The 11,267-nt window shown below is 41.6% G+C and overlaps 1 long non-coding RNA gene across 1 annotated transcript; it reads right to left on the reverse strand.

The window, feature by feature from the left end:
* Positions 1 to 4,387: 4,387 nt before the first annotated feature.
* Positions 4,388 to 10,480, reverse strand: LOC118941379. The gene is made up of 3 exons (XR_005037610.1): positions 10,093 to 10,480; positions 9,301 to 9,361; positions 4,388 to 4,742 (listed from the first exon to the last, which is right to left on the reverse strand). It is a non-coding gene; the product is annotated as an uncharacterized LOC118941379 (long non-coding RNA).
* Between the last annotated feature and the right edge of the window lie 787 nt (positions 10,481 to 11,267).

An 11,267-nucleotide genomic window follows, 5' to 3' on the forward strand; every position in this document is an offset into this window, starting at 1 on the left:
GAAATGTCCGGAATCAACAGCTGGCCAGAAGACATCATGATCGGTTTATATTAGTTTTCATCTGTGAATTTGGATTTATTACAAAGACTCTCCAGTGTCCACTTTTAAGAAAATTTTGAGTGCAGTGGTGGTCACAGGTCAATAATTATGGCCAAATACTATTCTGGCTCTAGCATATGCCCTGGAAGCAGATTTGTCGAGTCAGTAGGAGTCTCCATTTTTAAATACATATGTAAAATGGTATTGGAGAGCAAAATTTGCCTTAGGATCCTATTGATTTTCAGCCCAAAAAATGAGCTTCCAAAGTGACTTGATGGGCGGAATGAGTCCATTCCATGTTGTGGTGTAATTTAAATGAGATTCCAGGAAACAGAAGTACAAGTGCAGAATGCTACCCAGAACATACTGCACTATAGGATTTTAAGTACTCAAAAGCTCTAGGTCAGAAGTTGTCCAAATGTAAATTTCATCGACTTTTCATCGACATCAACTTGGGACAAAATAAAAATTATTTAATATGTTGCATGCTATATCTCAGATGGCTTACTAAATAACATAGATCAGGTATTCCCAAACTGGGAGTTTCTCGCAAGACTGGCCTATCTGGGTGATGTTTTTTCTCGCCTGAATGATCTGAATCTAGGAATACAGGGACTCTCCGAAACTATATTCAATGTGCGGGACAAAATTGAGGCTATGATTAAGAAGTTGGAGCTCTTCTCTGTCTGCATTAAGGACAGAGGTCTTTACAACATTGTATGATTTTTTGTGTGCAAATGAACTCAAGGTTATGGACAATGTCAAATGTGATAAAGCGGAGCACCTGAGTGAGTTGGGTACGCAATTACGCAGGTACTTTCCCAAATCGGATGATACAAACAACTGTATTCGTTATCTCTTTCATGCCCTGCCTCCAGTCCACATACCAATATTTGAACAAGAGAGCCTCATTGAAATTGCCACAAGTGGTTCTGTGAAAATTGAATTTAATCAGAAGCCACTATCCTGCCTTGGCAAATCGCACTGTTAAGACAATGATGCCCTTTGCAACCACGTACCTACTGTATGTGGTAGTGGATTCTCGGCCCTCACTAGCATGCTAACTAAATACAGGCACAGACTGTGTGTAGAAAATGATTTAAGACTGAGACTCTCTCTAATACAACCCAACAGTGCAGAGTTATGTGCATCCTTTCAGGCACACCTTTCTCATTAACCTGTGGGAGTTATTCACAATTTTCGATGAACAGGTTTTATATGGTTAAATAAAGAGCTACATTTATTGATTATTATTCCACAACGCGTTAGTGGAGTGGGACTAACCTTCCACAGAGTTGTATTATCTTCCAGAGAACGCATAGACCTCTGAGTTTTTTAATTAACCAGGTAAATTGAGTGAAAACACATTCTCATTTACAGCAATGACCTGGGGAGTAGTTACAGGGGAGAGGAATGAACCAATTGGAAGCTGGGGATAATTAGGTGATGGTATGAGGGCCATACTGGAAATTTAGCCAGGACACCGGGGCTAACACCCCTACTCTTACGATAAGTGCCAAGGGATCTTTAATGACCACAGAGGGTCAGGACACCCATTTAACATCCCATCCAAAAGACATCAGCATACACAGGGAAATGTCCCCTATTAGACCAGAGAAAAGAGTGCCTCCTACTGGCCCTCCAGCAGCATCTGGTCTCCCATCCAAGGACTGGCCAGCACCAACCCTGCTTAGTTTCAGAGGAAAGCTAGCAGTGGGATGCAGGGTGGTATGCTACTGGCATGCTGAGCTGATCATCCCTTTTATAACAAATCTGTCCCTATAAATGTGTTCATTTGCAGGTAGAAATGTGTTCAACATCCACTGAAGTAGCTAGCAAGTTATTAGATAGCATCAGTAGTTGCCTTTTTAACCAAACAAACAAACTTGCTAGTTTACCTAACCAAACCATCAGTCCAAGCTTGTTATTATGAAAATCGAATTCAACAATGCCAATAATGTTTTTAATTTGACTTTTGCAAACAGAACATGTAAGAATGAACTATAGAGGGCCTGCAGTTGCATCACAAATGACCTAGCAACCACACCAGGCACCATGTTGGAAGACCAGTCATGGTGGAAGTCCTCCAATCGTCCACATGGCTGGCTGTGTTTTGCTACCACTGGGAAGATTGCCCATTTTTTTGTTTTTCTAAGGACCCATAAAACAGAGGCAGTGGGATAACCTATTCAAGTAAGTAAATATATTTTGAAAATTATATATATATTTTTATTATTATTAGCTAAATAGCTATCTTCCTACAGGAACTTAGTGTTCAGGCTAACTCAAATGAGATGCTAAAGTCATGTAATTTAGCTAGCTAACTTAACATACTGTAGAGCTAAGTGAATTAAATATCCAGTTTGTTAACTTCTTATTAGCTAGTTAGCTAGCTATCTTGATGCATTTACTGGTGCAACTCGAAATACATTTGTAGCTGGGTACTGTAGCTAGCTAACAGCCATGGTAGAGGGTGAAATGATCAGCTAGCAGTTCCAGCTGTCAGATAACGGAGAGTAGGCTACTCTAGATAAGGCAGGTACATTTGTGGGAGGACATTGTGTACAGATTCTCCAGTTCCAGTCCCTAGCGAGAAAAACTCAGGACGGAGAGGTATAGCAGCATAATATTCAGTGCTGTCTAATTTGTCTAATTTGAGTATAATGAAGCCTGTTTCTTTGTGATGTTTTCTGTCCTCAGATACAGAGAGCTGTGAAACACTGCCTGCAGAAGAAGAGGTCCCAATAAATGTCATAAGAGAATAAGGGCACATCCTTGTATACCATGGGTTATATGTGTACCTATGTTAGCATATTTTGTAAGCAAAAATACAGTTTTAAAGTCACACACAATGTATAAACCTATTATAACTGGAGCAGGCCAACCCTGCTGGGTGTAATAACAAACCTAATTCAATTTTTCAAACCTAATGAGTTGATAATTAAGTGTGCCATTGCTGGGCTGAAGTAGAAGTCTGTTCACCCAGTAGATCAGGGATGAGCAGAGCAAGATTGGCCACCTCTGGTAAGGACCTTAAAAAAAACTTTATTTGCCACATACGCAGAATACAACAAGTGTAGACTTTTCCGTGAAATGCTTACTTACAAGCCCTTAAGCAACAGTGCAGTTCAAGAAGAAGAAAATATTTACCAAGCAGGCTAAAATAAAAAGTAATAGTAAAAAGTAACACAATAAGAATAACAATAACGAGACTATATACAGGGGGCACCGGTACAGAGTCAGTGTGCGGGGGTACAGGCTAGTTGAGGTAATCTGTACATGTAGGTGGGTGCGAAGTGACTATGCATAGGTAACAAACAAACAGCGAGTAGCAGCAGTGTACGAGGGGGGTGGGGGTGTCAATGTAAATAGTCTGATGGTGATTTTTATGAATTGTTCAGCAGTCTAATGGCTTGGGGGTAGAAGCTGTTGAGGAGCCTTTTGGTCCTAGACTTGGCGCCCCGGTACCGCTTGCTGTGCGGTAGCAGAGAAAACAGTCTATAACTTGGGTGACTGGAGTCTCTGACAATTTTCTGGGCTTTCCTCTGACATTTATTATATAGGTCCTGGATGGCAGGAAGCTTGGCCCCAGTGATGTACTGGGCCGTTCACACTACCCTCTGTAGCATCTTACGGTCAGATGCCAAGCAGTTGCCATGCCAGGCGGTGATGCAACCGGTAAGGATGCTCTCGATGGTGCAGCTGTAGAACCTTTTGAGGATCTGGGGACCCATGCCAAATCTTTTCAGTCTCCTGAGGGGGAAAAGGTTTTGTCGTGCCCTCTTCACAAATGTCTTGGTGTGTTTGGAACATGATAGTTTGTTGGTGATGTGGACACCAAGGAACTTGAAATTCTCGACCCACTCCGTCTGCAGTATAATGGCATTTGCCTTATGGGCATTTGCAACTCACCCTTTGAAATTGTGCATATTGTTTTAACATATTGTTGAGCTATATGTTCTCAATTTAAAAACTATACCAGTAAACAGTGAATATGACGCTAATCATTACACTAGACTTAGTACATGCCTTGTGCCGACATTAAATTGTTTAATGCAAATCCAACCATTGTATTCTAGGTAGTGAAATGTCTGGAAACAGGATGATGGGGTTAGCTTAAAACATACATACAACCATTACTACCAAGTTCATTGTCAGATATTTTTCTCCCAGGTCTGAATGGCACTTAGAGTTGCCACTGTGATAATGAAGATGGTTTGCCTAAGACTACCACAACAATGACATTGTCTATGCTAAAATGTGTTTAAATTGTAAAATAAATCATAGTTAGGCTCTAAGAAATACATTTTATTCAATGGGGCAAGGCAAAGCAGAGATGACACACAAAACACTTTTAATTTCACCCATACAACAACATAGCCTATTACTGAAGTATAGTCTGTTTACAATAAACAACAGGATTTGACATGTTTTTCCAAATTACATTTTATATATTCATATGATTTAAGGGGGTACTTTTGTCATGACAACAAGGTGAAAGTGCTCTCTACTCAAATGGCACAACATAATCATTCAGATTGACCAAAGCACAGCATATGTCAACCATCTTGTATAACTGAGGGATGTCTCCTTTCATATCTGAAAGAGTAAAACATAGTGAATGAGAACTGATGCAGCATTGCTCATCTTCACAGTAGGAATCCAGTCGACATGGGTGTCTTGATAGAGGTCAGCCGGAAAACCTACATGTAGAGTACACCTGATGTTAGAATATCACTTCTTCAGCTCACCTATTCCATCAGGGCTCCTGACTGTTCGGTTGAGTTTACTTCATTCAGTGTCTTATAAAGATTACATCTACTGTTGGTCTGTAACAACCAATAGTCAACACAATCTGCTCATCACATTAGGCATAGTAAGCTTACATTAGTCTGCAAATGCAGCGATCGATGCATGCAATCCTTTGTTGTAAAGGTGCATTTTTATGATGAGAAATCGCTTCCCCAAAGCTTGAAAATCACTGTCGCCGCCTATGTAAGGGACATGGTAATAGCTTGACTACAAGCTATCTAGCTAGCTAATGTTGGCTAACTTAGTCTTGTTGTTAACACCTGGTTAGCATAATAGCTAAGCTAAACTGGAAACCAGTGGGTTCAGGTCTTGACGTGAGAAAATGCTTCTTCACTTTTCTGACAGCTCTTGAGTCTTATCTAATTGGTGTTTCATGACTGTGGGTAATCTGTGAAAATAAAAATAAAGTAAAATCCTGTTGTCTTTCCTGCCTTGTTAGAGCAGCCAAATACTGCACAGAAATTGACCGTCTTGATGAATAAACTAGTTTTAGGCACTGTTTTAATGTACTTGGGGTAGCCACTCAGCTGTTGTTGTTGAAAGAATTGATGCAGTGATCTTCCAACATGGCCGCCAGGAGGCATCATACCTTGACTGGCAACCCTCTATAGCCATTGAATTATACCTTGCTGATATACTGTACATTAATGGGAAATAATGGACACTCTAGAATGCCCTTCAAGCCTATCAGAAACAAATATTCAACAATGTCATGGTATAAATCAATACACCAGTAAAGAATCAGGAAACTAATGATAAGGCCCCACTTATTCTAATAATATAACATGTAAATCATAAAGTCTTTCATCCAATGACTTGAAAGATGTCACCTATCACACTATTTTGATATATGTCACTGTGAACCCCATTTCACCTCATGCAATTTTTGGAGGCCCCCACTCTGACGGATAGTAAATAATACATGTTTATTTCATATATCATCTATCAAGAAAACCGTCCTTGTTGAAATGTGAAACCAATTTGCTGTCATCCAGAGAACGGTGCTTCAACCCTCTGAGGTATTATACAATGAAGTTCTCACACATTCTATTCTTGGAATACTGCCCATGTGAAGTCAGACAGCCTTAAAAAAAAACACCTGAATGACAACTTGATAAAATAGAACGACTGCCATTTAACATTTTGCTGAAGGCTAAGGGGAAAACAATGCAATGACTCCCAGTGAGTGAACTGTGTTGAGCCATGTACTGTATAACATAGTGATATACTGCAGGAAACCTGTCATTCTGTTTGAGTGGTTTTATGATGTCTCAGGAGTGTTGGTGTCTGATACTAACTGGGCTATCTGGGTCAGGGTTGCGGGGACAACAGGGTACAAGCTGTCTATGCGCTGTGGTCTGACTGTGAGCGGCACTGTTGGACACTCTCTTTCTTTCTCTCTGTGTGTGTGTGTGTGTGTGTGTGTGTGTGTGTGTGTGTGTGTGTGTGTGTGTGTGTGTGTGTGTGTGTGTGTGTGTGTCCAGCGTGCATGCGTGCGTGAGTAGCTGTATGGTCATAAATGTGTGAGAGCTCTTGGCGGACCAGACGGTAACTCTGCTGAGGTGAGTCTGCTGTGGTTCGACTTCGCAGAGATATATGAAACAGATTGTCTACTGTTACAAACAGTAAAGTGTCCATGGTCTGTCAGCGCTGTCCTACACTATCTGTGATGTAGACAGTGTTCTATGACAGAATGTGTCTATATTTACCTATACTGGGCTGTGTTTGGGATTAATATTGTCTGCCTGTTTCTATGACTGTCTGCTCTGCTCTGCTCTCTGGTGCACTCTTCACAGTGTGTCTGTGATACAGTGGTCAGTTAGTGCTTGGAGATGGGGTGGGGTGATGTAACACTGCAGCCAATTGGAGGTATTTTTAGCAGAAGCAAAAGGACAACAAAGGAGAAAATCCTCTATAATTACATTTCTCTCTGTGTGTCTGTGTTGATGTGACATACAGTCACCGGACACTTTATTGGGTACACCACCCCGTTCACGAAAATGGATCGCTCCTACAGACAGTGAGTCATGTGGCCGTAAGATTGATATGTAAAACAGACAGACAGGCATCGAGGCATTCAGTTACTGTTCGATTTAACGATAGAATGGGAAAATCAAGTGACCCGAGCAACTTTGAACATGGTATGATAGTTGGTGCCAGGCATGCCGGATCCAGTACCTCAGAATCGTCCGCCCTCCTGGGCTTTTCAAACACGACAGTGTCTATGGTTTCCCAAGAATGGTGCGACAAACAAAAAAACATCCAGTCAGAGGCGGTCCTGAGAGAAGTAAGCTCGTTGATGAGAGAGGTTGAAGGAGAATGGCAAGAATTGTGCAAGCTAACAGTTGGGCCACAAACAGATAAATAATGGCGCATTACAACAGCGGTGTGTAGAATGGCATCTCGGAACGCACAACTCATCAATCCTTGTCACAGATTGGCTATTGCAGCAGACGACCGCACCGGGTTCCACTCCTATCAGCTAAAAACAAGAAGAAGCAGCTCCAGTGGGCATGTGATCACCAACACTGGACAACTGAGGAATGGAAAAACATTGCCTGGTCTGACGAATCCTGTTTCCTGTTGCATCATGGTTATGGCAGAGTCAGGATTTGGCAGAAGCTTTGTTACAGGTAAACGTCAAGGACATTTTATTACTTCTTCTTCTTGTCCATTTTATTACTTCTTCTTCTTGTCCACTGTTCAGTAAAGGACACCTTTTTCCCCATTAAAACCACTCTATTTCTCCTCTTTTTGAAAAGCCATGCCTCTGGATTTCCATCTCCGGCCCGTAATGAACACATTGTGGAGCAGATTAAATAATAACGCAGAGAGGATATGCGCTTAGCAGAATGCTTTACATCATTACTTATCTAATAAGCTGTACGAGGCAACTGTCATTAACACTGGCGCTGATGCTAATATTCACCTCCCATCATGCCGAGCGGCGAGCGGTGAAGGTAATCTGCTGTACACTGCCAGTATGCAAATCTAAAACTGTTACTGTCGGGATGCAGCCTAATTCCACATTATTCTCTGGGTAGCTGGGCCAATCAGGTTGACTTTGAAATGGATTGTGGGTGATTAGCCGGGAATGCTGGGAGAATGCCGAGGTGCTCTCCGGTGAACCCGCAGCTGGTGCTTGGAGTCAGTCGAGCACCGATCCAGGTAATTAATTCTTTGACAAGCACCAGTGATTTGGAAAATCAGTAAGAATGGCAGACGCTGATCAAAAGAGAAACACAGGGAGAGATGTCTAAACACCAGGCTTTAGAGATGTCAGTCACAAGGGCTGCTCTAAGCTGGCCCAGACACAAGCCTTGACTACAACTGACAATGGGAAAGGACCAGACTGCAGAATAGCAGTGTATTGATACAAACAACAAACATAGATCACAACAAAGATTGTGTATGCACTCAATGCAGACACACATTCATATTACATACACACAAGTCAAGACAGACTATATAGACAAAAAAAATATATAACAGACAAGCCGTAGTCCACACAGACAGGCTGTGCTTGAAACCAACCTCATTTGCAGTACAGCACTTACATATACATAACAAGTATTGTCAACCAAACCATGAACAGATCCCACATATGGGCTGCCTGGAAAAACAGTGTAATTATATAAAAACAGTGTATACACATGTAATCATATAAAAACAGTGTATACACATGTAATCATATAAAAACATCCACACATACATAACAATACATGCACACATATTGCTCATCCTAAATACACAGGGGGTCGGGGGTGATGTTATATCCTTGATTCAATCATATGTACAGTGTATTCTTTTTTTGATTGTATAGAGAAAAGAATGGAGCGGAAAACAGTAATGAAACATCATCCATACAGCTATTAGGGAAACACTGTCCAGAATACAAATTCCCCATGAAGCTAGGTGTTTGTTTTCATCCATCAGCATTCATTATGCGAGCAAATGTATCATTCGAGTGTACCTATCGATCACATATTAAATCTCCTTGTTGTATTCCTCTTCAGCGTGTCGCTCGGTGAGAAACAGAAGGGTGACTAAATGTCACGCCGACAATATGCACCATTGTCAAAGGTAGCTTTATTGATTGGGAGAGGGGGTATTTTCTGAAAACCCGTCGCCTGACATTTTTGAAAAGGTGTTCCTGTGTGTTACTGTCCCCCATTGTTGAACACAAAGAGCACAGACACTTAGCCAGAAGGATTCGTACTCTATAGTCTCCATAAGCAGCAGATGTAGATTGTGACGTAGCTAAATGTATATCTTGTTCATTTTATTTATCAATCTGCATGTATTTTTTTATTTTTTACAGTCCATATTTTTCACTACAAGTGGACTAAACCCTGGGGTGCTGGTATCGCGTGTGTGCTGCCAGCTGCTAATCAATGGCTATACACGTCATATGGGATCTCTGGGATGGTAAATGTCCAATTAACTTACCAGAGATGTGCAGCGTTCTTCAGACAACTCAGACATGTCTCCCTGTGGGACTTCCCTTCTCCTTCAGATCCAAATGAAAGAGAACACAGAACACAGAACACAGAAAAGGATATAAAATCAAAGTGTACATGTCACATGCACAGAATACAACAAGTGTAAACCATCCAGCAAAATGGATACATACAAGCAATGCAGTTCAATATGAAAGGTACGGCAACAAAAAAAAGTGTCTTAAAAAATAAAGCACAGAAACAACACTAGGTCAGATAAAATATTGTAACACATGAGAAATAAAACACTTAAGAATGTAAACTATATAATATATAAGGCCAGTACCAGTACAAGTACCATATCAATGTGCAGGGATACAGTGGAAGATGAGCCCGGTATGAAAAGTGATAAAAAGTGAATGGGCAGCAGCATAAATAATCATAAATAGTAGCAGCATCGTAAATGGAGAGAGTGTGTTTACGTCTGATTGTGTGTGTATGTGTGAATGTGCAAGTGTGCATTGCATCAATATGTGTGTGTGTGTGTGTGTGTGTGTGTGTGTGTGTGTGTGTGAGACTGACAGTGTAAGTGTGTGCGTGAGACTGACAGTGTAAGTCTGTGTGAGTGCGTGGATAGAGACCTATGAATGTGCATAGAGTCAGTGCAGATAGTCAGTACAGATCGAGTGAGTGCATATATATGTACAGTAGTCCGTGGTGGGTATCCATTGATTAGCTATTCAGCAGGCTTTATTGCTTGGAGATAAAAGCTGTCTCGGAGTGGTTGGTCCAAAGTACTTACCAATTTTTGGGGCCTTCCTCAGACACCGCCTGGCATAGATGTCTTCGATGGCTGGGAGCTCGGCCCCAGTGATGTACTGGTCCGTCCGCACCACCCTCCGTATATGAATGCAAGCAGATCTCTAAAATGAGTGTTGTCACATTTAAGTTGTATTGCTGCCAAACATGTCAGGCTTAAGAGCAATCCTTAAAGCCCAGCTGAGTTTCTGTGGAAAGCCAGATGCATAGTGGCGTGCTCAGTTTGTTCAGGTCAGGAGGTGTGGAGTTATTTTGGCATTGCTTTAAGCAGCTTTCTTGATTAACTGGCCCTCGTCTCCTTTTCTCTTTAGCAATTAGCACAGATTTGCATTTTTTCTTCTGTATGGCTCCGAGCGTCTTGTTTAAAAGCAGGCCAGATAAAACCGGCTTGTCGTACGACATTAGATTCCACATTATTCCAACAGAAAAAGCCGAGGTCTCCGAACAGCTTCTCAGCTCCTTTTGCTTCCTTGCATTGTTTATCTGTTGCTAGGACTGGAGAATCTAGGCACTCATTGTTTTGCACCAAGGGGATCCAGTTCGACCTGGCGCTCGGATTAAGCAGATCTCCTGATCTGTTTGATGACCTTACATTGGACGACTCTGACAGGAACAAGTTAGTAGAAATCTCCTCGTAGGTCCAAGACCCTATTCGTAATCCAATACCATATTCATTAACACAGCAGACAAATTGTTATTGTCATCAGAGAGAAAGAGAGAGAGAGAGAGAGAGAGAGAGAGAGAGAGAGAGAGAGAGAGAGAGAGAGAGAGAGAGAGAGAGAGAGAGAGAGAGAGAAAAGTTTGACAGCAAAGTCTCAGGAGTATGTGCTGTAAACGATGTGCTGTAAACTTTGAGTGAAAGCCTTGCACAGCAACAAAGTGATATACACATGAACAATTGATGGAGCATTTAATTCAGTGGCTCTGTTAGTGGGAGAATCAGGTAATCAAGGAGAATCAGATGTCCCTGATGCCATAAAGGATTCCAGTGTATTAAGCACCACCTGCGGTCTATGGTCTATTCTAGACCTGTACACCCAGGGGTGAATCCCCACGCTCCAAGACACCCTGCCAAGACATACAGTACTCACACAGGCATGCAGGGTCAGTCTCTCTCTCTGTCTCTCTCTCGCTCTCTCTCTCTCTTCTTTCTCTTCT

The sequence above is a fragment of the Oncorhynchus mykiss genome, chromosome 19 (assembly GCF_013265735.2).
Source record: "Oncorhynchus mykiss isolate Arlee chromosome 19, USDA_OmykA_1.1, whole genome shotgun sequence".
Lineage (NCBI taxonomy): Eukaryota > Metazoa > Chordata > Actinopteri > Salmoniformes > Salmonidae > Oncorhynchus > Oncorhynchus mykiss.